Source organism: Armigeres subalbatus, chromosome 1, assembly GCF_024139115.2.
Source record: "Armigeres subalbatus isolate Guangzhou_Male chromosome 1, GZ_Asu_2, whole genome shotgun sequence".
NCBI lineage: Eukaryota > Metazoa > Arthropoda > Insecta > Diptera > Culicidae > Armigeres > Armigeres subalbatus.
The window spans coordinates 63,653,528-63,679,989 of record NC_085139.1 but is presented as its reverse complement, the minus strand read 5'-3'; the positions used below and the strand labels follow the sequence as shown (position 1 = coordinate 63,679,989).

The window sequence follows — 26,462 nt, the reverse complement described above, 5'->3', positions numbered from 1 at the left end:
TACTGCGATCAGGTCCTTTACAGTCATAAGACTTATGACCGTTGCCAAGACACCTGAAACAGGTCTGAAGTGGTTGGCTTATACTTAGCGGACATACCGACCAACCCACTTTCAGTTTAGCCTTATCCATTACCTTTTTGGCCTCAGCCTGAGGTACTTGGAATGAGGCAACCTGCATTCCTCATGAAGCTTTGCGTAACCGAACCGTAGATTCCTGGATCTCGACATTGCACTGATCTCTCAGTGCGTCGACCAGGTCTCGAGCCTCGGTTACTTCATCCAGGCCCTTGCACTGGATGTTCGAAACTGGACATAGGGCTCTTACTTGAACCCCATCGCCCAGGACTTCCTCTGTCAATTTTTTGTACTCAGAACTCTTCTGAGCAGCATCCCGCTTCAAGACGAGAATCATCTCGCCTCTCCGCGTCCTTCGGATGCAGTTGACATCCTCTCCTAGGCCAGCGAGTTTGTCATTAACTCTCATGGCCTTCAAGACTTCGGCGTAGCTCTTGTCGTCAGTACTGACGATAATCGCCTCACCTCTATCTTTACGCTTACCACTGACATTGGAAGGTTCACCCGTCGTCTTCTGGGCTCTACCCTTCTTAACAGTGGCGCGTATCGCTCCGCCTGCCGCTTTCTCTGCGGTCTGCTGTCGTTGTCGTCTCGCCTTCTTGGGATTCACGACTTCCCTCCAGGGTAGGCCTTCCTCCCGGCGAGCTTCAGTGGTCCTCACTGGTGGAGGCACTGGGTTCAACGGCTTGGGATGGCCATCCTTCTGCTCGACCTTCTTCCTTTTCGCTGACTTCGGGGCTGCGGAATTCTCGACAGCTGTTTTCAGGTTCGCCTCCTGCGTAACCTTACTCAGCTTCGGGGTCGCTCCCGTTACAGCCATCCTTTTGCGGAGTTCCTCGACCTGGCTCTCCGCCAGTCGTTTGCCCTCGGACAAGAGACGAATTTTCAATTCCGCCTCCTCTTTATCCTTATCCGCCTGCTTCCGCTCCTTGACGAGTTTGCGGAGCTCTTTCTCTGCACTCTTACTGGCCTCTAGTAGGGACCTCCACTCCGTTTTGGCCTCAACTACTAGGGCACAGAGTGCCTGTACAGCAAGTTTCAAGTCCTTGCTGTAGTTAACCCGGTTGTCTAGGAAGGACATAATCACGTCGGATACTTCCGTGACTACTTCCATCGTGTGACCACCGCGTTCTTCGTGGTTCGCCATCACAGATTTGATGACGCGAGTCAGGGTAGGGCCGTCCATCTTTACTTCAACCGGCACCTCCTCAGACCCTCCACGGGCTTCACCATCGCCTTCCCCCGGCGATCTTTGGGGAGACCTTTCCAGGCCGCTGCGTCTGGTGAAAGGGTTCTCCTTACCACCATTCGCTTCACCTCCTTCCTTCGTCGTTTTTATTTTAATGGGATTACTCATGTCTGATGGGTCCCCCTTGCGGCTGCTGTCGAATCCTGCGGGTGTAGTCGCCTTCACGATCCCATGGTTATCTATACATACCTTGCGGCATGCAGGGAGGCCATGCGAGGGTTGACACTTTCGTGTTCAGAGCCAGATCAGCGCTAGTCAGGGAAAAGCATCTGATCCTACTCCCACTCAGCTGCCAGCTGAGCGACAGAATTGTACCGCGTGCTGCAAGGCCAGCCACGGTTTTAGGGGACGGAAGACAGCCTGGCCATTAGCCCATTCGCCGTTACGAGGTGTCTAAGCCAAGCTAACATTTTCGCATTTGTATATCATAAGGCTAACAGGGAAGTCGAGAAAATTTCAAACCCGAAAATTTCCTAGACCAGAACGGGAATCGAACCTAGCCATCTTCAGTATGGTCTTGCTTTGTAGCCGCACATCTTACCGCATGGCTAAGGAAGGCAATATTCTCAAGTATCAAATCGCCTTTGATGTATTTTTCTCAATGGATCGTTAGGAGATCTTCATCGTTGGGAGTGAAAATGAAAAAAAAGAGATATGGGTGGATGACTGGTCAGTCAGCACAAGATCATAGAAATAAGAAATCAATCAAATACCTTTTCATTGCTTTGTTTTTCGTGGTATAAATATCGGTGCTATAAGATGAAGTCCAGGAGCAGTATCCCTATATAATGTCACATGAGAAGTAACACTGGTGGCGATATATGTACGTACTTCCCGATACAGTTTGTGCGTATATCACCTCCACTTTAGCATCTTATACTGCGTATACGATTTTGTGTTGACTGGCTGTATTCTATTTTCCCACCTGTATAGAAGAGATTATTATTATAAGGTTTGAACATGAACGTAATTTCATTCGAACCATGCATTGACTTATATTTTATCACTATTCGCTAAATGTGGGGCTTTCGGAAAGCATATCTGCTGCAACTATAATAATATCGAGCCCATCGTGTGGGGGAACCAGATTTGAGTTGACTGAATTCCTCCGGCTCCGACAAAAACAAATAAAACCCATTAAAGAAGTTTTTTGGGCGCCTTGATTTAGAGTATATAAACCTTATCTATTTTCATCTGTACAAGATTGATCTTATAACATCAGAGTTTGATTATTCGCGTGTCCTCTCTCTTTCGCTTTTCCCGTCAAAATGTCTTATTCTTTATGTTGTCTTCCGTCTTTTTTTTGTTTTAGTTTGTCTTCCGTTACAGATCAATACCAAAATTCATCATCAAAGTGGTCCTCGATCGTGATCCTGCACTTGCCGCCAATCCCTTATCTCCAATTAGCCGTGATTACGTCGATTACCCAATGTAACTAAGGTTGTAAGAAAGAATTACAAAACTGTAGAATGAATTGTGAAGAAAAAAAAAAAAGTATCCGGCTCCGTAACGGCAAATAAGAAATGAGCCCAATTAAAAAATGATGAAATAGCTATAAAAACTGGATATGTATTATTTTCCAGGAAGGCAAAAAACTAAATAACTGAGCATTTTCCTTAGATGATTTATTCTTTAAAACGTTTAATAATTTATGACGTCAAATACCCGGATGAGCAGCTGAAATACCTCAAACCAAAATCCCAACCTAGTCCGTCCTGAAATTACGTAATCTAATCTTGAGTCGCCACGAGTATCTTGGTCTATGTCCTTACCCTTACTAACTGTTATAATAATGATATAGTTTGTAAATATCATAAAAAGTCTCGGCTCCGTTAAGTGTTATACACGCCTGAGCCTTTCAAATAAACGCATTAGATAAGAAAAATAAAACGTTTATTGTAAATGGAAGTTTAATAGAACTTATTACCTAAATATTTTCTACTTTTGTATTTTTCTATTGGTTTTCATTATGTTTTCATTTGTTTTTATGGATTTTTTTATGGAAAGTAAATATCTATTTTGTTGAAAATTTGTAAATTACCTATCTATTGCATTTTTTTTATATAGTGTAGGAAAATAGTGTTTTTCTAGGTAAATTTAATATATTTCTGGGGAATAATTTTGAGATTATTGCAGTTATGTAAAAGTCTAATAATCTATCCTACTATGGCTACTAGCTGCGTAACTTCGCAAACGCCAACCGTCGATATACTCTTTGACGCAATTAGAGAAAAACAGTATAAGTAATCAATATGACGACAAAAGGAAAAATACTCACTACAATAGGTTCATACACAGTCAACGGTAGCGATGCCGGGCGCGACGCCAGTTCCGCTCGATCAATAGCCGCGCGCGCGGAACTCCGTCTATGCTTGATACCACGGCAAAGCTTGCAAACGATGATCAACAACCATGCGCACGCGACGACAGCTACCTACCTTACACTTGGGAAGCGAACCTTCGACGCCTCCGCCGCGCTTTTTGCCGTGGTGACGATCGGGTAGGGGAGGGATTGCGAGCTTATAGTTTTGTGCGAGAAAAGCGAAAATTTTTATAAAGGTACCCGCTCCGTGCGGGACTCGTTTATTCCGGCTGGTGATTCCGTGGTGTTCGGGTTGTATCCAGTTTTGTGAAGTCGACGGTTTTTGGGACCGTTTAGTGGAAGGTTAATTGATTTGCAAACAGGTCAAAACGGGCTGTGTGGAACAAAGTGTGAAGGTGGCAAAATCGGGAAACAGCAAGTGTAGTAACTACCTTCGAGAAAACACCTCCCCCACGGTTAGAAGAAAAGTGAAAGTGTGTAGGATTCTGCTAAGAACGGTTCTTAAGGTGGAAGATTTGGTTTGCGAAAGATCGTGAAAAGTTCAAGTGAATAGCAAAATTGACTCAAAGAAACATTTCTACGGATTAGGAAAAACTATAGTGAAGAACTGCTGTGTGCAAAATCGAATCGAATCTGCTGAAAAGTCTCATCCTATTCTACGAAGTTTTCCTCATTAACGGTAAGTGGTATCACTATATGAGTCTAGGAACCAAACATCAACCCTAGAAATGGTCACCAATTAGCCGTATAGGCAGCTTATTTTGAATATCAATCAACTTGTTTGAGTACACCTGTGAGGTTGGTCTACTTTGCGCATATTAGCTCGCCGGTCGGTCAAGACAATTTGTTAATGGTCAGCAAAATTGTGACAGAAATTGTGTTGTGTGTTTCCTCGAGCCGCCGTTCTGTGGCTTCTGTGAATGTATGGAAAGTAAAGCCGAATGTGCCGGTCGATTCTGGGCCACTGTCGAAAGCGCATCAGATACAGGGAAGCGTTGGTTCTAGATCACTTTTGGTATGCGTTTTGGAGCGATGACGAATGTTCGAGTTTTGGCATTCGGTGAACGTTAAAGGTGCAGAGCCAATAACCACGCCGGCGCGTCGGTTTGTTTTGAAATTTTAACCGACAAACAAAATTTGGATGTAGGTCAGTTTGATGTGAAAAGTGTCGACTCGGCAGTGAATGTGGTGTTTTGAACGATTTACGAGCAAGCATATGATTGCAATAGTGCATTTGGGTTGTATTTGTATTGAATAGTTTGATATTAATTCTTGATTACTTTTGCTTTCTGACGTAGGTATGTATCAATCGAACTTTTGTGGGGAGCACAAGCTGATTTTTGTAAAAATAATCATTTTCAGATTAAAGGCCTTGTTGAATCTTCTTTTCGTTTATTTGGGTGGCTCATATGTCGTTAGGCATTACGGAGCTGAATCTTGTTTATACATGTTTTACAGTTTCGAAGGTTCTGAAATTCTCAATATTTGTTTGATAACATTTGCATTGAAGTGTTTTTTCGAAAAGTTCTTCGAAAAGGTATTCTTATATATTTATCTTAATGTACTCTACTTTTAAAGCGAAGTTAAGCCATAGTAGACTTTCCACAAGCATCCAAGTTACAGACACCGTGCCAAAGAATGAGTATTCTAGTATGATCAATTCACCGAGCTTAATTCAACTGAATTTCAAAATATGATAAGAGAACGGTTTTATTTGCCATATTACACTCTCAAAGGAACATAATACACAAAGTGCATTCATGTTCAACCAATAAATATCTTTGAAACAAATTTAAAAATAGAATGTATTTGTTATCGTGCTAGTTTAAATCCAGTTCAAAACAAATTGTATACAAACAATTGAGGAAAACATGCTTTCTAGGTTGCTTGAACTAATGATACACCCAACCAGCGAAACCTTACAGAAAAAAGGTATAAAAAGCTTCTTTTTTTGTATATTAACCTTGTAGACAATAAGGGCGAATAATTTAAACTACTCCAAGCTCCTCTGATCTCGGTTACTGAAACAACTAAATGCATTTCTGTCTCGAATTTTGTATTTATTTATGTACTTTTGACAAACATCAGTCCATAGAATCTTTATTCTACCCATTATGTAATATGATAGAAAATCTGCTTCATGGGACAAAAATATCCCTTAAGAGATTGATTTAAAGATTTATTGTTTAACAATGAAATTAAACCATCTTCAACAATATTCTCACAATCAAAGCTTTCAATACATCCAGTTTTTACTTACGGATAATTCCTTCAAAAGTCTGTCTTAGAGCCTATGTCAATTTTGCGTTAGAGGCGCCTGCAAAAGATTGATTTGAAAGAGATCTTCTCGGTAGTTCGGAAGCTTTTCAGGGGGCCTTTTTCAGGAATATTCATTAATCCGTATCGGCTCAATCTCAAATTATAAAATTTTGCTGATAAGCTGCATTACGCTTTTACACCCGGTTCTTTTTTTACACGGGTGGGTTTTATGCTGATTACGACCTTCAGCGTTGATGAAACTATGAGTTAACCCCATGAAAAAATTCACAAAAAATCAAAGAAAATTCAGGTGGTATTTCAAAAGCTGTAAAAAATCAGGTTAACCGGGAAATTAAAGAATACCAACCGTGTAAAAAAATATTGGGTGTATTTAAATGCATTGGTTCGGTAATTAAGTTCATGCGGACGTATTTATCGATGGGGTTTCCTGGGTCAAAATATTACAAAATATCATTTTCCAATTCCGGAGCCTGATCCTTTTCGACCACCAGGATATTCTGTGGTAGATAAAGCCACTATCGGTTCAATTATGGTAGATGTTTTAACTGTTATTAGTCGTGCTTACAATTCAATACCAAATTTTCAAAACGACTTATCTGCTTTTGTAAACAAACATTCAAACGTTGGTTTAACGAATCTGATAGCACTTCCACGCTTGGTTTTGCGTGTGAGAGCAATCACATTCGTCAAATCGACGTTTGAATCTTTGTTTACAAAAGCAGATAAGTCGTTTTGAAAATTTGGTATTGAATTGTTAGAATACGAATGCCTATCTTTTCTAGGAAGCCGAAAGTTATTAAATCTTAATTGGTGTTGATCGTTAGCTGAAACTTCCCTGAAAGTAATTTTGGCTTGCTTGACAAAAATATCCTGACTAGAGCAGCGGTTCTCTACCTTTTTCTTTAGAGATACCCCCTATTTTTTCGCTGTAAATAAAAATAAGCGTATCTCTCAAGATACATGCAAAAAAGGACCTGAAAACTAACGGGATATATGACTCTCCAAAAAGTTGTTTGAAATTTTTGTTATTCCGTAAAACATTTCAATTCAATTACGTTTATACATCAAGCTTCCTACAAGACTTTGAGGACTTTTGGAGCTTTCCGAGCCTTTTAAAGGGAGGCTTCTGAGCATGTTGAAAATTCGTCTCTCAGCCTCAGCCCCTTGAAGGAAGGTTTTCAAGCCTCTTGAAAGAATAATTCCGAAATTCTTGAAAGAAGGCTTCCGAGCCTTTTGAAAGTAGGCTTTCGAGCTTCCTGAACAAGGCTTCCGAGCATCTTAAAAGGAAGCTTCAGAGACTCTTGAAATAACGCTTCCGAACATCTTGAAAGAAGGTTTCAGGGCCACCTGAAAGGAGATCTCCGAGCATCTTGTAAAGAGGCTTCCTATCCTCTTGCAAGCTTGCGAGCTTTTTAGAAGTAGATTGACGAGCCTCTTGAAAGAAGGCTTTCGAGCCTCTTGAAAGGAGGCTTCCAAACATCTTGAAAAGAGGCTTCCAAACCTCTTGAAATGAGGCTCCAAGCCTCTTGAAAGTAGGCTTCCGAGCTTCTTGGAAGGAGGCTTGCGAGCTTCTCGAAAGTAGGTTTACGAGCTTCTTGAAAGTAGATTTACGAGCCTCTTAAAAGGAGGCTTCCAAGCCTCTTGAAAGGAAGTCTCTGAGCATCTTGAAAGTGGATTTCCAAGCATCTTGAAAGAAGAATTCTGAGCGTCTTGAAAAGAAGGCTTGAAAGGAGGCTTCCAAACATCTTGAAAAGAGGCTTCCAAACCTCTTGAAAGGAGGCTCCAAGCCTCTTGAAAGTAGGCTTCCGAGCTTCTTGGAAGGAGGCTTGCGAGCATCTTGAAAGTAGGTTTACGAGCCTCTTGAAAGTAGATTTACGAGCTTCTTGAAAGGAGGCTTCCAAGCGTCTTGAAAGGAGGCTTGCGAGCCTCTTGAAAGGAGGCTTTCAAGCCTCTTGAAAGGAGGCATTCAAGCCTCATGAAAGTAGGTTTCCAATCCTTCTTGAAAGAATAATTCTGAGCCTTTTGAACGGAGGCTTCTGAGTCTCTTGAAAGGAGGCTTTCAAGCCTCTTGAAAGGAGGCTTGCAAGCCTCATGAAAGTAGGTTTCCAATCCTTCTTGAAAGAATAATTCTGAGCCTCTTGAACGGAGGCTTCTGAGTCTCTTGAAAGTAGGCTTACAAGCTTCTCAAAAGGAGGCTTGCGAGCCTCTTCAAAGTAGGTTTACGAGTCTCTTGAAAGGAGGCTTGCGAGCCTCTTGAAAGGAGGCTTCCAAGCCTCATGAAAGTAGGTTTCCAATCCTTCTTGAAAGAATAATTCTGAGCCTCTTGAACGGAGGCTTCTGAGTCTCTTGAAAGGAGGCTTTCAAGCCTCTTGAAAGTAGGCTTCCAAGCTTCTTAAAAGGAGGCTTGCGAGCCTCTTCAAAGTAGGTTTACGAGTCTCTCGAAAGTAAATTTACAAGCCTCTTGAAATGAGGCTTCCGAGGCTCTAGAGAGAATGTCTTTGAGTATTTTGAAAAAGGACTTCCAAGCCTCTTGAAAGGATGCTTCCGAGCCTCTTGAAGGAGGCTTCCGAGCCTTTCGAAATGAGGCTTCGAAGCCTCATGAAAGGAGGCTTCCAAGCATCATGAATGGAAGCTTCCAAGCCTCTTGAAAGGAGGCTTGCGAGCCTCTTGAAACTAGATTTACGAGCTTCTTGAAAGTAGATTTACGAGCCTCTTGTAAGGATCTTCCGAGCCTCTTGAAAGGAAGTCTCTGAGCATCTTGAAAGTGGATTTCCAAGCATCTTGAAAGAAGAATTCTGAGCCTCTTGAAAAGTAGGCTTGAAAGGAGGCTTCCAAGCCTCTTGAAAGGAGACTTCCAAGCCTCTTGAAAGAAGGCTTCTGTGTAAAAATTTATTTTTGGTAATAGTTCAGTCTTCTTCTTCTTTTTATTGGCATTACATTTCTCACTGGGACATTGCCGTCTTGCAGCTTAGTGTCCATTAAGCACTTCCACATGTTATTACCTGCGTGGCTTCTGAGCCAAGGTAACATTTTTGCATTCGTATAACATGAGGCCAACACGATGACACTTATATGCCCTGGGAAATCGAGACAATTTGCAATTTGAAAATTGACTAGACCGATGCCGGGAATCGAACCCCAGCCACCATCAGCATGGTCTTGCTTTGTAGCCAGGCGGCTTACCGCAAGGCTAAGGAGAGAGTTCAGTGGAATCGATTTTTTGTGTAATAAAATTTATTATAAATAATTGCTAACTCGCGCCTATTACCTAAAGTTTGGATATTAATAAGAACGGCCCCCAACGGATATTATAAGGACGGCCCCCAACGAGCTTTGTATGACTGCAAAGGAAAATTAGTCAAACTTAGTTAACGAAGTGCATAGATTAAAAATTGTTTCTGAACTGACTCAATCTGGTGAAAATGGATAATTGAAAATGGGGACCAAATAATGCTGCCATATTCTAAAATTGCCCTGACATAAGCAATATACAACGTTTTTGTTGTATATGGATCATGGAAGTTAAAACAAAATCGTTCAATTAATCCATACTTCTTCTTCTTCTTCTTATTGGCATTACATCCCCACACTGGGCAGAGCCGCCTCGCAGCATAGTGTTCATATTAAGCACTTCCACAGTTATTAACTGCGAGATTTCTAAGCCAAGTTACCATTTGTGCATTCGTATGTATATCATGAAGCTAACACGATGATACTTTTATGCCCAGGGAAGTCGAGACAATTTCCAATCCCAAAATTGCCGAACCCAGCCACCCTAAGCATGGTATTGGTTTGTAGCCGCACGTCTGACCGCACGGCTAATCCATACTGTTAGCTCTATTTGTAATCGTGTTGTAATCTGTGTATAGTGCCTCTACATGATTACCTTTATCAATTGCTTCCAACGAGTATTGAGCAAATTCAAGCGGATTCGTGGTAGTAGAACGACTCTTGAAGAGACCGTGTTGAGTAGATGTGATTCTGTTTTTAATTTGAGAAAAGATTTTTAACTATATTAACGAATGATCCAAAAACATTTAAAATGGAAGATAAAAGAGCTATACCACGATAATTACAAACATCCAATTTTGAACCAGACCTAAAAATAGATGTCAAATAGGATCTTTTCCATAACATAGGAAAGACTCCGCTTTCAAGAGACATATTAAATGACAGAAACAATGGGATAGTGAACTCAGTAGCTAAGGATTTCAGGAAGAGTGTAGGACTTCCATCAGGTCTGGGGCTCTTGGACGCGTCTAAACCTTTAGATGAATCAAAAATGTCATTTAAATGGATTTGGTGAACAGTTATATCACTGGGAAAATCAAGAAAAAAAACTCAAAATATTTGCAATCACGGTTGGTCTCATCATATGTAGTAAAATATTTTTGAATTAAATCAGCAAACTGATTGCGTATGCCTTGCGGGTCATCGCCTTTTTGCGAGATTTTCTTCTTTATCAATTATGCCATCCTCCTTCTTTCGTCTCCCTGGTTCATTCTCACTTATTCCTTCTTCCTTTCTTTATTCTATTTCCTTTTCCTTCTTTCATTTTTTTACCTTCCTCGTTTCCGGAAAAACACTCTCCTTTAACATGTGTTTAAAATTTGGTTGAAATCAGTCCCATACCCCCAATCCTTCCTCTTTCCTAATGACTCTAACAACCGCCTTCTCATCTCTATAATCTTCCCATTAGGATGAAGAATGTGCATACCAAATTTGGTTGAAATCGACTCTGGGGTTCATCTATCTCTATCTATCAATATCCCTCCCTCCACAATTACCCTCCCATACAATCGTCTCCTCATAGTTTGTGCACAAAATTTGGTTGAAATCGGTCCAGGGGGTTGAAAGTTACACTGATTTGTTCGTTTTCTGAACAAAAATCCTCTCGGGCTTAATATTCAATAGGCACGCCCTTCATTCCTCTTTCCTTTCTTCTATATCTTCTGCGTTCCGTTTAACTTCTTATTCGTGCTTTCTTTTTTCTTATTTACTGTTTCTTCCTTTCCTATTCTACATTTTTTTCCTCCTCATGCATCCTGTTTTTTTTTTCTTCTTTCTCCTTCCTGTTTTCCTTCCTCATTTCCTGTTTCCTTTTCCATCTGCCATATTTATTCTCCCCTATTCCTTGTTCCTTATTCCTTTTTCCTTCTTTTTCTACCTTTCCTATTCACTTCTTTTTTTTCATGTCTTCTGCCTTCACCCTTTTCTATTGCTTCAAATTACACTACTTCTTCTTCTTATTGGCATTACATCCCCACACTGGGACAGAGCCGCCTCGCAGCTTAGTGTTCATTAAGCACTTCCACAGTTATTAACTGCGAGGTTTCTAAGCCAGGTTACCATTTTTGCATTCGTATATCATGAGGCTAGCACGATGATACTTTTATGCCCAGGGAAGTCGAGACAATTTCCAATCTGAAAATTGTCTAGACCGGCACCGGGAATCGAACCCAGCCACCCTCAGCATGGTCTTGCTTTGTAGCCGCGCGTCTCACCACACGGCTAAGGAGGGCCTCTAAAAAATTACACTACGCGTTTACTAAACAACTCGTTTCCCGAAAAACACTGTGGGAGATCGGTCAAGCGGTTCAGAAGTAATAATCAATTGTTTGTTTTCTAAACAGTACTCCTCCTCCACACCTTCTCCTGTCTTAATGACTCACCCACTTTTCCACTAAAATTGTCCCCTTAGGATAGAGAATATGTGTACCAAATTTGGTTGAAATCGGTCGAGTGGTTCAAAAGTAATTAGCGAACATGCATACATACATACATACATGTAGGGTAAGACGGTATAATATGCCCCCCCCCCTTAAGGCAATATCTTGATAACTTTTTATTTTTCAACGTAATTTATCTAAACTTTGTGTTATTTGGTAGTCCAGGAAGGCATGTCGTGAAAAAAACGGATTTCAAAAACAGCCTGGGCAATGCCCCACCTAAGCCAAAGACGTTTCATAGCCCTTCATTAGTATTTTATCAATCCCATAATAAAAAGGTTACAAATCCTTATGTGCTTGACATGGGCTTCGTGGCCGTGCGGTTAGTGACGTCAATCGACTAGACGCATGTGCTATGGAGTGTGGGTTCAATTCCCGCCCCGGTAAGGAGGAAACTTTTCGTGATCGCAAAATGGGTGTTATGTGTCCTGTCCGTTGTCTAGGTGTTAAATGTTCAGTCTGTACGATTTCTGGTCGAAGACGGTGTTCCTGTTTTTATTAAAAAACCAACATAAGTCCATTTAATCAGGTTTGAATTACATTACAATAGTTTCCATATAATTTGGAAACAACTGCTGCAACCTCGCCGCGCTTGTGTCCAGTAGGTAAGGGTATATCGTCCTGCCTGTACTGGGGCGTTTTGACCAGTGAAACATATTTTCGAAAAACGTTACATTTTTGAAGATGGATGATACTGAAAAAAGTTACAAGGTTAAAATACTTCAAAATTCCATTTACTTCCGCTATATTCTAAAATGGAACTTTGAAGTATTTTAACCTTGTAACATTTTTCCCTAAGACGCTCAATATTAATTATTTCATGAAAAAAGTTATTTTGTTGCCCAACTGAGTGTTTATTTATTTATTTATTGATGTTGTTATATGTTCTGGCAGGAAAAACAAGCAGAGCTTGTTAAAAAACCTGCATCTTTTAAACAAAAATTACAACAATGTACATTCAACGAACACTTATCTGTCTAATTGAACATGAAAACTAACGCTAACTATCATTATTCCTAACACTATCAATTCTTCTTTTGAACGAACCACTATTACATGTAAAATCAAAACAATGGAAAAACATATTGAACTCGGCACAAACTTTATAAATAGGATCGCTTTTTTCATAGTTTGTACGTCTAAAAGGCAATGCAAGAGTGTTGAAAGAGCGAAGGGAACGATAGGGAGCCGAAAATTAATATTGCTTAAAATACTAGGTGCATCAATTTCTCCTAGTATAATCTTTGCAGCGAAAATAGCTTCAGATTTTGTACGTCGTGCTGATAGAGTATCCAGATTTAAGAGTAAGCACCGATTTTCATACGGGGGCAAGTTAATAGGGTCATTCCACGGAAGATACGTTAATGCACGGCGAATAAAGCGACGCTGGACAGATTCTACACGCAGACTCCACGTAACATAATAGGAGGACCAAACAATGGACGAGAATTCAAGTATTGAACGAACTAATGAGCAGTAAAGCGAACGAAAACAATATGGATCACGAAATGATTGACAAACTTTTGTAATAAAACCTAGTTGACGATTTGCCTTACTAACAATGGAAGCCATATACGTTGTTTGGAATCGAGTATTACTCCTAAATCCGTTACGGATAAAACTATCTGCAGGGTTTGGCCATTGAGTTGATAAGAAGCCTTGATATCGATCTGCTTACTTGATAATGTTATTACCTGACACTTATTGAGGCTAAAGGGACATTTTGTTGCGGCTGCACCAGTTTTCAAAATTGGTTTAAAGCTGTTGGAGGTGTTGTGCATCATCAATGGAGCGAACAGTGTTGAAAATCTTAAGATCGTCTGCGTACAGCGATCTGGAGCAGTGGGGTATTCTCGTGCAGACGTCGTTGAAAAATAACGCAAACAGCGTCGGTCCAAGATTGCTACCTTGGGGTACGCCTGAAGTACTGACGAATGGGGAGGAACAACATGAGCCAATTTTGATCTTAAGTACGCGGTCTCGAAGGTATCAATTTAACCAATTCAGGAATGTCCCACCTATGCCGAGCTTGTTCAGTTTTTCTATCAGAATATCCGGATTCAGACAGTCAAATGCTGCTTGCAGGCCTGTATAAATTGTGTCTACTTGTGTTCTTCGATCCATGCTACAGAACACGAACGAGGTACACGCGACTAGATTCGATGTTACGGGCCCTTTGGGATGAATCCATGTTGTTTAGTACTGATGTAGTTCCTGGAACTGTGCAGCAAAGACTCGTTAACTAACACTTCCAAAAGTTTCGATGTTGAACGGTTCGCAAACAGGTTGCATTTATCGAGTGTACCGTCTACTTCGGTAGTTTCGTTGAACATGGAGACTGGGAGACCATTATCCTTCTTCTTGCTGTTTACAAAGCTCCAGAACTTTTTGGGATTTCTGCGAAGCTCAGATTCCGCGTTACGAGTGTACCGATGAAATAGGCGACTATTTTCCCTCCTATAAATGTTACTAATTAAATGGAACTGTTTACGTGTGACAAAACATCTGTTTTTACGGAATTCCCTCAAAGCAGCATTTCTGCGTGATTTTAGACGTAGTAGTTTTGAAGTACTCCATGGAAGGCTACGTTTAGGTAGTGTTCCAGATTGTTCCAGTGCAAGCTGACAGTATGCAAGCGTCGCTTCAGAATGTTGAGCAAACACACATTAAAAGTTACATTAAAACTGTAACTTTTTGAATTTTGCTATTATTTTCATTTTGTATTACAAAAATACTTCCACATTCACATAGTATGACGGTTTTACAAATATTTATAGGTACCAACTGATTTTGACCGTATGTGTTTTTTGAAGTTCGTATGTGTTTTCGAGCAAATTAATTTAAAAAAAATGCAACTCGGAAACCGTTTATTGTACGAGCTGTCTGAGAACGAACTGTAGGGGACTAATAGGGCTTTATGGAAAAAATATTACACTGGTCAAAAAAATGATTTACACTGAAAAAAAATCGATATTCAATGTAAAAATTGAAATATCTTAAAAATCCATAATAATATTTTCACTAATTTTTTTCCACAAAAACTTGAATTCAAAACACACATTAACAACATATTGAGCTGATGTTGTTAAAATGTGTGGAGAAGTTAAAAATAAAAAAAAGTTTTAGTGGAAGCTATTTTTGGCTCATTTTTGAAACATTTACTATTTACAAGAAAACACATGGCACCATATGGCACCGAATTATGATTCCTGGGTCAATTTTGAACAAAAAAGCTGTTGATTATTTTCTTTCTAAGAATGATTTGTTTATCAGCCGATAAACAAATCAAATCATTCATTTCATTCACGGTCGTAAAATCTGTGTCAATTTTTTTCTAAGTATTACTGTTTTTGAGATATTTCAATTTTAATTTTCGAAAGCTGAAAAAAGTTTGTATTCCGCCCTTTTCAAAACTTACTTGCGATTCTCCATCAACAACAATAAGTTTTTCGATTCGTACATGAAATTGCTAAAATTTATACATCAATATCAAGACAGTTGTACACAAATAGTTTAAAATACAAATTATTTTTAAAACAATTTGTAGATATCTGCACCAACTTATTGCAGCCCAGGTGTCTAAATTACTTTATTATTGTTTACTCGGTTAAACTTATTTATTCGAACCGAACTCACAGTGATCAAGCTATTTCTTATATCCGAGAAGCAGAAAAAACCTTCATAAATTCCTGACAGCGTGTGCTCCATGTGAGACCACCGTGTAATCAACCCCAGCTCCGGCAAAGTGTAGACGCAACTGCAGCAGAAAGAGTGAAATTTTGAAATTGCATACAGACCGACTTGTGGTTGATGTGTCCTGCACATGCACTTTGACCACTGCCAATGGGAAGAGTGCACGGGAGCGAAAAAGAGACAAACTAAAGTTGCCCCCGCTAAGGGCACCACACTCGGTGCAAGGTCTACCTGTTCTGAGCTGACCCGGTGCGCGCGATCGTGCAGTGATGGACGGATGGGCAACCGGCGACGTGCAACAAGTTTTCCAGAGTCCTTGGAGAGAGCAGAAAGCTCTTACCGACCAATACTCATCTTGCACGCATGGAACAGAGAAATTGTTTCAGTCCCGCAGCTCAACCATTGTATACGATGCAATGATTTTAGCACCTACATGTAGCCGTGGCCGTGCTCGGAAATGTTGAGGTTATAGTCTCAGGAATTGCTCACCCGGGCAGCAGGGCCAGCGTCAAGCGCTACAGCATTAGGAGCGATGAATGCATCGCTCTGTGCGGGGTAGCAGATGACGTATCTAGACAAGTACTCTATATGGGAAGGTAAAGTTCGCTGCCGGGCGGCTAATTGAAGTCTTTCGTAGACGAACGATTTAGAGAAGGTGCGTGCTTTTCTTGTAGCAGAGCAGCTCAGTTTGTTCTTGGTCGTGTGTGATTTACTTTTGGAGGACAATGTTTATGGTTATCACGGTAATAAAATCAGCTTGACGGGTATGACGTGCGCGGATGTTAATTGCTGTGCATGACACAGGAATGATACACTTTTCTCGCGTGCTAAAACAAGATATTTGGAACTATATGGCTATTCTAAGAACAAACTTCTTAGCGCAATGATGGTACATTAGATTGATTGAAACTATTGCGTTTTGCCCCCAGAACGTTTAAGCGATGACATTTTTTATCACGATAGTTCTCCCAAATTTATAGCTTGTTATTAGATTTTGCGCACGTCAGTTGTAGCTTGCAAGGTAATTATTTTGGTAGTTTGGAACTTTGTGACATGACCCTTGTTCAGGCTGTGGAATTGTATGATCAATGCAATACATCATTTCTGTAAGCCAACAATGCTTGATGATACTTTCAGCAGCTGCATAAAGGTTGGAACGGTCGAAATTGAAGATGGTGGTGATGATCACTGCTTTTCGAATATTCCTTCTTCTTCTTATCGGCATTACATCCCCCAAATGGACATCGGCGTCTCGCTGCTTAGTGTTCATTCAGCACTTCCACAGTTACTAACCGCGAGGTTTCTAAGCCAAGTTACCATTTCTGCATTCGTATATCATGGGGCAAACACGATGATACTTTTATGGCCAGGGAAGTCGAGACAATTTTGAAACCGAAAATTGCCTTGACCAGCATCGGCTTTGCGCGGCTATGCATCTTACCGCTAGGCTAAGGATATTCCATTGATTGTTTTGGATAATCTGCCGTAATCTAAAAAGAGATGTGTACTCTATATTTCGAAAATGGTGTTAACGAATACTGCCGTTCTACGCATAAGTGTCCCATGTACATAGGAAATCTCAGCAAACATGGGATAAATATGCATATTACGGCAGAATAGTTCTCATCGAGATATTCAATGCCCAGTTGTACAACAGTTCTGGTGTTGAGAAATCGGTGCACATTGTACCTATAAACAATTATAATAATCAAAAATAATATAACAAGTCCAAAGATTTCCCTGGACTTCAAGAGAGCTGGTGATCAAATTTACTTACCGACACGATTTCATGTGGGTAAAGGAATAATTGTGGTTTCTATAGATTACAATAAAACTATTTAGGCTACTAGAAAACCTTTCCTGTAAACTTCTGAACGTGATACGATTATTATAAAGTTTTAGGATTTTTTGTTTTATGTATCATCAATCAACCGCAATTGTAGATTTCAATAATCTGTTTTAGTTTATTCCAAAAGATTGTTCAATTCTCCTGTTTGGTCTGCGAATTCTTATAGAACTTCAAAAGTTCTTTCCAGCTCCCAAGAATACTTCTGATCCCCCATGAATCATAACAAACCTGAGCAAGAGCATTGTCATGATCAGTACTGCAAATTCTCATTTTCAATTACTTTATTTTTGTGTTTATTATCACTTTCAACTCGGTGAATTAAAGAATTATGATTAATTTATTGACTAGTTACTATTCTTCGCATATATTTATTAAAACAATTTAGAAATTTTTATTTTAATATAAAGCACAACATCCTTTCATGAATGCCTTTCAAGCGAAATTGATCAAAGAACCCACGATTCTTACATTTGGTAGCCTGAAATAGAAAAAGGTGCTTTGCCCTCTGTCTTATGACGATCACGACCTTTTCCAGTACTGGTTATGATTAATTTCCCACGGTTGCAAGTCAGCGGATCGCGAGATCTTGAGTTCAAATCCACCCGTATGTGTTTTTTTATATGGTTTGTTCTAATTTAAATTTAATTTCTTATTGAAGCTTATCTTTGATTGAAGCTTCCAGACAAGTAAATTTCCAGCGTGCTCTAGCGTACCTTTTTTTATTTGGTTGTCCTAAATCTATTGACAAAAGCTGGAAAACATTTTAGTCGCACCCATCAAACTAACAACGGTTAGAGCTGCTGGTGGTCATAGAACGAATATACTTGCTATGGTTACCACAGTTGTACTACTTCTCTGTAGACCATACATTCTCGAATATTTCCACATATTCCTCTCCGTGTACCGATCGACGCTAAACAACAAATTACCAAACATGATGTCTCCAGCGGAAGCCTTTCTTGGCAGGCCAGTGAGAATGACTTTGGATCAGTTCCATCTCCAACCGTTCCAGCCGAGAATAAAAAATCTGCTCTGTAATGGAGCAATTTGTGATTTACAGACTGATGATCGGGTGTACAGAAACCAGAAATGATAAGCAAAAAATCCGTGAACTACAACGTGCTTTTAGATCATGGTGGACGCAATAGGTTGATCCATGCCCACACCAATCAAATTGCTTCTCGTACGCAGATGCAGTTGAACCGGTGACAGCAGTTTCTGATACCCAGTTGCCATGGGACATTCGTATTGAGGGACTTTGAACGACTAAGATACTCCAGCCAGCACGAAGCATTCCGGAGGTTCAGGGAATTCCTCCGCCAGTTCCCGATGATCAAAACGTAGATAAAAATTACAGTACAATTGCTGATCCCGATGAACACATTTCGTTCTACAGGTTTTATCGTTGCAGCTGACTTTTAGTTTCTAGTATCCTTTTTGCAGTAGCGGACTTGACACGAAACTTCACCAAAGCATTTGTTCGGCTCATTTGGCAGAAAATATTTGAAGCTGTTTTCCAAATGATATGTCGATCGATTCTGTAATTTCTATTTTATGTTTTTTTTAATTGACGTTTATTGTGCACTAACTATAACTTGTAGCAAATAACTAAGGGCTCTAAGAAAAATCCCATATGGGATTCTTAGCAGCATTCGCTCAAGATTCTGAGCAAAATTTGTTTGAGATTCTAAACCAAATCCGTCTGGAATTCTGAAACAGAATCCGTTCCGACTCTGCACAGAATCCGTTCGTAATTTTAAACAGAATCCGTTTGGAATTCTAAAGGGTATTTGTTTGTGATTCTGAACAGAATTCCGATCGAGATTCGGAGCAGAATCCTTTCGGAATTGGTTAGAAATTTTGAATAGAGTCCGATTTGGATTCTGTTTGAGATTCTAGACATAATCCGGGTGGGCATTCTGAACAGAGTCTGTTTGTGGTTCTGAAAAGAATTCGAATGGTATTTTGAACAGAACTATGGATAGTTGATAGTCAACATATTTACTGGAAATAAAAATCCATCACAATTTCAGTTCAATTTCGTTAAAACCTTACCTAACCCATTTGGAAAAAAATAAAGCATTCTTATCACGGAGTAGTATATGACATTATTTTACATTATTTTTACCTGGAGTTCAACCCTTTAGTTTCTCTAAATATGTGATTTAATACAAATTACTATAATTACTATACAAATACTATGTATCATAAGCCGGGTTGATATTACGCATTTCAAGAAAAATTTGGAACCCTGGAAAATCCAAAGCGCCTCCAATGAATATTTTCCAGGCTAGTGATCAAAGCAGCTAATGCTAGATTTGCGATGTTTTGTTATAATTATGTATAATTATGTATATATAATTATGACATTCCTAGAAAATATGCTTTACTGAACAGAAAACACATAATTGAATGAAATGTTGAAAAGCTTTGAAATTTTATGTGTCTCAAGGGTCAGCAGAAGCACTGCGATTTGTGGCAGGATTTGACTGCGGGCTCTGGTAACCTTTGGCAGGGTGTTTCTGTATGTACCTGCAAACTGGCTCAACTAAACGTTTCGCTCAGAACGCACTAGTACAAATCTTGGTATTGGGTGGGTCTCTTAACCGAACCGACACGAGGACCTTCGGGCGAAAGAGAAGGTCATTTCATGTTCAATGAGACGCCGAAAAAACCAATTATTACGAATAGTGTAAGCGCTTTGGGACGTGTGACTACCTATATGAAAGCATCATTTCAAATTTGATATCAAGTTGAGATTATGTAAAATACTTCATTGATTAGCTTCCCTATGAAACTGAACCACTGAAAATAAAATTCAAAACCTAGACAGAGAACTAATAATTGATCTTTTTGTGTTTATGGGCACTCCATCAAATGATTGGATTGCATGACAGTTGATTTGCTTTAATAATTTGAGCTCAATTCAAAGCACATTATGCATGATTTGTTCAATGCGGGGATTGTCCTTTGCGCGTTATTTCCGCGGAGCTATCCAAATTTTTCTTTTTCTCCGTAATAACATCGAAGTATATTGTCTACATCTATGTATTGTATAAAGTTATGAGTTTCATGAATCATAATGATTAAACCATCAAACCGATATAAATAACTCTTCAACATCATAATGATGTGAACTTGACAGGCTCCCGAGTACACCGAAATATTGGAAATGATAAAAAGCTTCTCCTTCGTGGGCCACAGGAAAAGGCTCGAGGGGCCGCATGCGGCCCCCGGTCCGCACTTTGGGGATCACTGACTTAGAACATATCGTGGACTTCCATCGTGATATATCGTGATATAAACACGCACACACTCAACCGTCATTGACTCCTGTGGGAAAACTGCGGGGGATGATGAGGGGAAATATTGAAAAGAATATCAAACTTTTCTGATTTTCCTCAATATTTGCTTCAATATTTTGGGTTCGCACTCACACCACCAATCTTTTTCATCAATCATCAAGAGTTTGTCAAACTTTTTCCGTCGTCTGGGGTCTGCTTAAGGGGAATATGTATTTTCCTGGTATTTTCTATTAGGACACTACACGCGCGGGTTGCTAGGGAAAATTCTTCTAAATCTTGATGTTTACTGGCCATATTGTTTACGAATGGGACTTGGAGAAATTCAATTAAATTTCAATGAAGATGTGATTGAAAAACAGCAACATGTTACGCGCACTTTTAGCACAACACATAGCAAATCTCTCGTAGATCCGAGGTCTTGATTGAAGCCTCTCATTCACAAGTTCGCTGGTAGAAATCTGATCTAGACAGATTTTTTTTTAATTTGAAGGCGATTTTCAGCAGTGCTGGCCCCAGTGTTCTGGTACAAAATAGTTGGGTACAAGAGTTCCTAATCGATACATTGATTATATGGCGACAGTAGTGAAAACTGTTATTTGAGGGAGAATCGAACAATAAGATTGAGTGATGTCTTGACTTGACCATAACTTTGAAACAATGAATGATTTTGGATATTCATGCTGGAGGTGTTTTTGGAACATCTTTTTCAATTTTCATCCACACTTCCTCCAAAAAATATTAAGGAACTTGCTCCAGATGTTACTTATGAATTTCTCTCGGGGATCGCATCAGAAATTTTCTTTGGGAATCTTTTCGGAAGTTACCCCAAGAGGTATTTTGAAAATTCCTCCGGGAGTTCCATAGGGAATAGCTCCAAAAATTCCTTTGGAAATTCCTTCAGAAATTCCATGGGTAATTATTCCAGAAATCCCTTCGATAATTTTCACAGGAGTTCCTTCGGAAATTTCTCTCAAAATTCCTTCTAAATTTTTTCCAGATGTTCGATTGGAAATCCCTCCCAAAATTCCTTAGGAAATTCCTCCAGGAATTCCATTGGAACATGTACGTTCCAGATGATGCATATGACTACTTTCCTTAGTAATTGTATCAGAATTTCCACCAAAAAAATTCTTTGGAAACACCTCCAAGATTTGTTCCAGATGTTGCTTGTGAAAATCGCTCAGGTATTGCCTAAAAATTGCTTCAAAAATTACTTTGGGAATTTCTCCAAAAAATCTATCAAAAAATTTTCTAGGAATTTGTATGGAATTTTCTCCAGGAATTCAAAAGAAAGTTCATCTGTGGATTTATTAGAAACTTTTTTTTTCACGAATTTCTTATGAATTTCCTTCAGGAATTGCATAAGAAATTATCCCAGGAATTGTTGCGGAATAATTTAAAGCAGCTACTTCGGTTATTCCTCCAAAAAGTTCTTCAGGAATTGTTTTGGATATTCCTTCCAAAATTTCTTCCAAAGATTCCTTCGGAAATTTTTCCCGAAATTCATTCAAAGGTCCTTCAAAAAAAATCATCGTAAACTGTTCCATTAATTTATTATGAAATCCCACTAGAAGTTCCTTTGGCGAATTCTCCAGGAATTCGATAAAAAAAATCCTCTAGAAATTCCTTTTAATTTTCTTCTGCAGATATTTTCAAGGAAATTCTTCTCGCAAAAAAAAGCATTCCCGAGTGAACCAGCAAAAATATACCGAGATTTAAATCATGGATTGTTCCCGAAATCGTGACTTAAAATACAACGTGAACTTGTTAGTTCATGAAATCATGAACGTTTTTTGCATGTTGAAGAAATTTCGGGGAAATTTTCAAAATAAATTCCGGGAATTTCAAAAATTTCCAATGGGATTCCTGGACGAGTTGCCAATGTTGATGAACTTCCAAAATAATTCATAAGGAAATTTCCTATAAAACTTCTTTGTGATCTTTCTTTGGAACTCCTGTAGAAAATTCAGAAGGAATTCGTAAAAAAAATTTCCTCAAAATTCCTGGAAAAAATTACAAAGAAACTTCTTGAGGAACTTCCGAAAGAATTACTGGAGAAACTCCGAAAAGTTTTTCTGGAACATTTTTTTATGAAATTCCTGGCGGTATTTGCAAACGAATTTTAAGAAAATTATCTAAGGCAATTCCTGAAATTCGTGGAAATTCATAAACAACATCTGGAGCAAGTTTCTTATAAATTTCTGGGAAAAGTCACGATGGGAATCGTTGCTGGAGGAATTCGTGAGTCATACTAGTCAGTTCAAATCATTCATTGTTTTAGAGTAATTGCCAAGTCATTACATCGTTCAAACAGATTGAATATCTTGACTTGATACAATTTCGAACGTTTTCCAGGTAAAAATTTGTGAAAAAATCGTGGATGAATTTCAAAAGGAAATTTCCAGATGCATTTCTGAAATTATTCCGGGAGGAATGTATTCAAGGAATATCATAACGAATTGTTTGAAAAATTCCCAAAATGGTTTCTGGAACAGTTTTCGAAGAAATTGCTGGAGGTGTTTTTTATAGATTTTTTTTAGAGGAAACCGCAACCCGCGCGTGCAGTACCCTATGGCTTATGGTTGGGAGCTATGGATGCTAACGTTGCGTTTGGTGATGACGATCAGAAGAAAAAATAGAAGGGTTATGTTCAAGACACGACCGCAAGGTAGTGATGGACAACGTAAGTTGGTCTTGAAAAGAACCGATTTATTTTCAATAATGCGCCTTCCCAATTGACTGCAACAAAAGCAGATTCAGAACCATGCGAGAAAATTTCACTGGAGTGCCGCTGGCGCCATTCGATAGTTTGGCGCTGATCCACTACATATGCAGAAACCACCGCTATCGATGCTAGTACCGCTTTCGACGCTAGTACCGCTACCGATGCCATCGTTTTGTCCGTAGGGGAGAACGGTCCAAAATGCACCCCTTAAGCTGTTTCGATGTTTTCGCCCATATAAACAAAAATACTCAAGCATTTCAACGTATAGGTGCAAAATTTACAATCCCAGCTACATTTCACAATGATCTTCTACTCTAAACAATAGGATTTTCATGACTTTTTAACGCATTTAAAAAATGTTTTTAAAATAGGCCTGGGGCCTGGTGGTCTAAAATGACTCAATTGCATGCAAAATGATGGTGAATGCATGGTTGTTTGTTTTTTCTTAATGGATTGAACTACAATCTTACGGATGTGGTGGAAGAATAGCAAATCGTTAAATTTGAGTAAATATGAAGGGATTTTGCTAAATTTTTCCAATGGAGCTCAATGATGGATAACTAATTATGAATTGTAATGGTAATATTCGTTCATAAATGTACTACAACAGATTATATGAGTGATTTTATGAGTGAGGCCATTTTGCCCCAGGGGTGCATTTTGGACCGTTCTCCCCTACTCGGTGCCCGCTCACCGTGGATCCGCGAATAGAAATGACGCGCGAGCGCGAAACATGGGTCTTTTTATGGCCTAAACAATGTCTCGTAACTTACATCATTGATATTTTATAGTAAATCACAGACAAACAGACGTAACTCTTCACATAAATTGTTCTAAAAATTATCGTCATACACTACTGCCATCTATTATCAGAATCGCGAGAAACACAGTCGACCATGATTATTTCCCATTTGACGTTTGCTCCTAACGCATACTTCTATATGAATCATCATCATCATCGTCATCAACACATAAAACATTCAGCAGCATATACACTAATCAAATGTCAACGCGATTGAACACTAGCGCCTCTCTTGGCACAATCGCGTAACACAGATGAATTTCAAATCAACCGTTAAACACGTTAACGATGTTGAAATGAGAAGTGTTAGGTCTGTTTGTCTGTTAGTAAATAATCAAGAGTTTCATTGAAATTGACAAAATGGTGGAGAGTTTCCGAATCGATTGGTATATAAAGCTCCAAAATCCATCAAAATAAAAAGACTCTATTAACGTTCAAAACATGATTTCGAGACAGTCCCCAATTTTGGAACCTGCTTTGACACCCAGTACCTTCGGGTAAGACGTTGTCCAACGTCAAAAACTAAGCTGACCAACGACTATCATAACATATACCAAGCCTGGACTATAAAGTTGCAAAGATCTAAAAATCTTCTCAATCAAGGATGTGTTCGTGTTTAATTCGAATTTTGTTATGGGTTCGTTTTAATAAACAGTAAGGCCGGATGTAGTGTGTAGTTTAATTGAGGTTAAATAAAAACACAATCGAATTAGTGTACGAGTCAAGTACAGGACACTGAAGACGACCTCACAGTTGAGGTCGAAATACGTATCTGCGTAAGATAACAAAACGTAGTGGAATTAAATGGAGAGTACTTAACTCGTCTTTGACGGTTAACTAAATAATTATTTTATTTACTGGCCGCACAAAGCCACAGCCGATGCTAGCGAACTTAAGTACCTTATGTCGTGAACCTGGACACGAAATGCCCTCCGTGATCCTGGGACGCGATCCGACTTCCCGATCCTTCTTCCGATTCGGAACGTGGTCCATAACTTCGCCGAATCATCCTATTTTACTTTTCACTTCACTGTCCTACCGCACACGCGACCGTACTTGTACGCATCATAAATCGGCATTTTCGACTCGACAGCGTCTAGGCCAAACAACAACCTCAGTATAGCCACCGCCATTTTGTTTCAGTTCGATTTGAAGCGGGTTGAGATAAAGCCGCTTTATTTTCGGGCTCATATTGAGCACCTTCTGCTTCCATCCAAAAATCTAGACGAAAACTGTTCTTTTTAGGACGACTAAAACTTGCTTCACGAGTTTTGGCTTATTAAAATTCATCATTCAGCTGGCTTTGTTTCACCTCAAATTTGACCACCGCCTAATCACGTTGATGTTAATCATCAAAGAGGTGGAGTGTCGGCTGGAGTTGCAATGCTGCAATCAAGAACTCGTACGCGCAAGTCCAGTTTTTGTCCAAATTTAGCCCTGATCGGTAAGGATAAACAATGGAAGATCAACATGCGACAATGATGGTGATGGCGTCGACACCAGACCAATAAATAATCATCGAATATCATTCAGCAGCCAAGCGGGACTGAAAATTTAGGAATGTAGTGATATTAGATGGAGATAAAAAACGTATGCTTCAAAATAAATTATTTTAGTCAGAGCCACAACTATAGTTTCTAAAGAGTTTATTAAAAAAGCTTTCAATACTTTTCGCGTAAAAACATTTACTTGGGAGTTGAATCTTATATTCTGGAGATGTAGCAGATTTTCTAGACTTTTGCATGAATAATGTAAAATATAAAACAATTCAGTCTGATTTCCATTATTCGACAAATCTAAAAAATCCAGCTGATCGACTTTAAGACATACTCTGCTTCAGTACAAGATTCACGTGAGATATTCAGGTCGTTACGTCAGTACTGTTCCTCCATCGTTTTCCACGTGATTTCCGTCCCTCAATCGTTTTCGCGATTTCTTGATGCCCCCACCAAAAATATCACAGAGTATTGATTCGTTCTCTTTTGCTATATGCATTGCATTTGCTTGCATTTTATTTATACAAATTCGATTCGATCGACAACACCATACACTGTCGCTGATTGATGGTTCTATGCCGACCAGTCATGGTGAAACTTAAGCAGGACCTCACGCGAGCCATAGTTTTGTCATTACAAAAGACTAACTCTAGCCGAATCTCCGCCCCTTTGATAATGAATACCATTTTAAGACGCTTGTTGGCTCCACCATCATCTTGTCACGCATGATCAATATCTTGAATTCCAAACCAACAAATATTGGAGTCGGATGAAACGCTTATATAGCTAGAAAAAGCCTTCTTCAGCTAAAAAAATGACTTGTTCAGCTTAAATTGTTTGTTGGGAACTCTGCCTTTTTGGTAAATGTTAGCGTTGAGTACTTTTTTGGCTCCACTTTTTCATTGCTGTCGGTCGGTTTTATTTGAATAATTATAA

General features: G+C 39.3%; 1 protein-coding gene across 2 annotated transcripts in view; it reads left to right on the top strand.

The window, feature by feature from the left end:
- Positions 1–3,891: 3,891 nt before the first annotated feature.
- Positions 3,892–26,462, top strand: part of LOC134226490 (acyl-CoA Delta-9 desaturase) — a 100,329-nt gene continuing 77,758 nt past the window's right edge. The window contains exon 1 of one of the 2 annotated variants that reach the window (XM_062707303.1): positions 3,892–4,326. The gene's annotated coding sequence lies outside the window, so the exon portion shown is untranslated. Of the gene's footprint in view, positions 4,327–4,926; positions 4,946–26,462 lie in introns of those variants that run through there. The other variant, XM_062707311.1, reaches the window with a different exon arrangement.